Source organism: Zea mays, chromosome 3 (assembly GCF_902167145.1).
Source record: "Zea mays cultivar B73 chromosome 3, Zm-B73-REFERENCE-NAM-5.0, whole genome shotgun sequence".
NCBI classification, from domain to species: Eukaryota; Viridiplantae; Streptophyta; class Magnoliopsida; order Poales; family Poaceae; genus Zea; species Zea mays.
Genome location: NC_050098.1, coordinates 130,321,130 through 130,324,552, shown reverse-complemented (window position 1 = coordinate 130,324,552; position 3,423 = coordinate 130,321,130).

Here is a 3,423-nt window from a genome sequence, read left to right as displayed (position 1 = left end):
GGTTAATTTGTAACCGTAGTCCCGCAGGGTTTGCCTCATCCAAAGCAATTGCGCACAACAATGGCCTGCGGCAATGTACTCGGCTTCGGCGGTGGAAAGAGCGACCGAATTTTGCTTCTTTGAAGCCCAGGACACCAAGGATCTTCCCAAGAACTGGCAAGTCCCCGATGTGCTCTTTCTATTGATTTTACACTCCGCCCAATCGGCATCCGAATAACCAATCAAATCAAATGTGGATCCCCTAGGGTACCAAAGCCCAAACTTAGGAGTATAAGCCAAATATCTCAAGATTCGTTTCACGGCCGTAAGGTGAGCTTCCTTAGGGTCGGCTTGGAATCTTGCACACATGCATACGGAAAGCATAATATCCGGTCGAGATGCACATAAATAGAGTAAAGAACCTATCATCGACCGGTATACCTTTTGATCCACGGACTTACCTCCCGTGTCGAGGTCGAGATGCCCATTAGTTCCCATGGGTGTCTTGATGGGCTTGGCATCCTTCATCCCAAACTTGTTTAGAATGTCTTGAGTATACTTCGTTTGGCTAATGAAGGTGCCCTCTTGGAGTTGCTTCACTTGAAATCCCAAGAAGTACTTCAACTCCCCCATCATAGACATCTCGAACTTTTGTGTCATGATCCTACTAAATTCTTCACATGTAGACTCGTTAGTAGACCCAAATATAATATCATCAACATAAATTTGGCATACAAACAAGTCTTTTTCAATAGTTTTAGTGAATAGAGTAAGATCGGCCTTTCCGACTTTGAATTCATTAGTGATGAGAAAATCCCTAAGGCATTCATACCATGCTCTTGGGGCTTGCTTGAGCCCATAAAGCGCCTTAGAGAGTTTATAGACATGGTTAGGGTACTCACTATCTTCAAAGTCGGGAGGTTGCTCAACATAGACCTCTTCCTTGATTGGTCCATTGAGGAAGGCACTTTTCACGTCCATTTGATAAAGCTTAAAGCCATGGTAAGTAGCATAGGCTAATAATATACAAATTGACTCAAGCCTAGCTACGGGTGCATAGGTTTCACCGAAATCCAAACCTTCGACTTGAGAGTATCCCTTGGCCACAAGTCGAGCTTTGTTCCTTGTCACCACACCATGCTCATCTTGCTTGTTGCGGAAGACCCATTTGGTTCCTACAACATTTTGGTTAGGACGTGGAACTAAATGCCATACCTCATTCCTAGTGAAGTTGTTGAGCTCCTCTTGCATCGCCACCACCCAATCCGAATCTTGTAGTGCTTCCTCTACCCTGTGTGGCTCAATAGAGGAAACAAAAGAGTAATGCTCACAAAAATGTGCAATACGAGATCTAGTAGTTACCCCCTTATGAATGTCGCCGAGGATGGTGTCGACGGGGTGATCTCGTTGGATTGCTTGGTGGACTCTTGGGTGTGGCGGCCTTTGTTCTTCATCCACCTTGTCTTGATCATTTGTATCTCCCCCTTGATCATTGCCGTCATCTTGAGGTGGCTCATTTGCTTGATCTTCTATTTCATCAACTTGAGCTTCATCCTCATTTTGAGTCGGTGGAGATGCTTGCGTGGAGGAGGACGGTTGATCTTGTGCATTTGAAGGCTCTTCGGATTCCTTAGGACACACATCCCCAATGGACATGTTCCTTAGCGCGATGCATGGAGCCTCTTCAACACCTATCTCATCAAGATCAACTTGCTCTACTTGAGAGCCGTTAGTCTCATCAAACACAACGTCACAAGAAACTTCAACTTGTCCAGTGGACTTGTTAAAGACTCTATATGCCCTTGTGTTTGAATCATATCCTAGTAAAAAGCCTTCTACAGTCTTAGGAGCAAATTTAGATTTTCTACCTCTCTTAACAAGAATAAAGCATTTGCTACCAAAGACTCTAAAATATGAAATGTTGGGCTTTTTACCGGTTAGGAGTTCATAGGATGTCTTCTTGAGGATTCGGTGTAGATATAACCGGTTGATGGCGTAGCAAGCGGTGTTGACCGCCTCGGCCCAAAACCGATCCGAAGTCTTGTACTCATCAAGCATGGTCCTTGCCATGTCCAATAGAGTTTGATTCTTCCTCTCTACTACACCATTTTGTTGTGGTGTGTAGGGAGAAGAAAACTCATGCTTGATGCCCTCCTCCTCAAGGAAGCCTTCGATTTGAGAGTTCTTGAACTCCGTCCCATTGTCGCTTCTAATTTTCTTGATCCTTAAGCCGAACTCATTTTGAGCCCGTCTCAAGAATCCCTTTAAGGTCTCTTGGGTTTGAGATTTTTCCTGCAAAAAGAATACCCAAGTGAAGCGAGAATAATCATCCACTATTATAAGACAGTACTTACTCCCGCCGATGCTTATGTAAGCAATCGGGCCGAATAGATCCATGTGGAGTAGCTCAAGCGACCTGTCGATCGTCATGATGTTCTTGTGTGGATGATGGGTACCAACTTGCTTTCCTGCTTGGCATGCGCTACAAACCCTGTCTTTCTCAAAATGAACATTTGTTAGTCCTAAAATGTGTTCTCCCTTTAGAAGCTTGTGAAGATTCTTCATCCCAACATGTGCTAGTCGGCGATGCCAGAGCCAGCCCATGTTAGTCTTAGCAATTAAGAAAGTGTCGAGTTCAGCTCTATCAAAATCTACCAAGTATAGCTGACCCTCTAACACTCCCTTAAATGCTATTGAATCATCACTTCTTCTAAAGACAGTGACACCTACATCAGTGAAAAGACAGTTGTAGCCCATTTTGCATAATTGAGATACAGAAAGCAAATTGTAATCTAATGAATCTACAAGAAAAACATTGGAAATAGAATGGTCAGGAGATATAGCTATTTTACCAAGACCTTTGACCAAACCTTGATTTCCATCCCCGAATGTGATAGCTCGTTGGGGATCTTGGTTTTTCTCGTAGGAGGAGAACATCTTCTTCTCCCCTGTCATATGGTTTGTGCACCCGCTGTCGAGTATCCAACTTGAGCCCCCGGATGCATAAACCTACAAAACAATTTTAGTTCTTGACTTTAGGTACCCAAACGGTTTTGGGTCCTTTGGCATTAGAAACAAGAACTTTGGGTACCCAAACACAAGTCTTGGAGCCCTTGTGTTTGCCCCCAACAAACTTGGCAACTACTTTGCCGGATTTGTTAGTCAAAACATAAGATGCATCAAAAGTTTTAAAAGAAATGCTATGTTCATTTGATGCACTAGGATTTTTCTTCTTAGTCAACTTAACATGGGTTGGTTGCCTAGAGCTAGATGTCTCACCCTTATACATGAAAGCATAGTTAGGGCCAGAGTGAGACTTCCTAGAGTGAATCCTCCTAATTTTGCTCTCGGGATAACCGGCAGGATACAAAATGTAACCCTCGTTATCCTGAGGCATGGGAGCCTTGCCCTTTACAAAATTAGACAATCTTTTAGGAGGGGCAT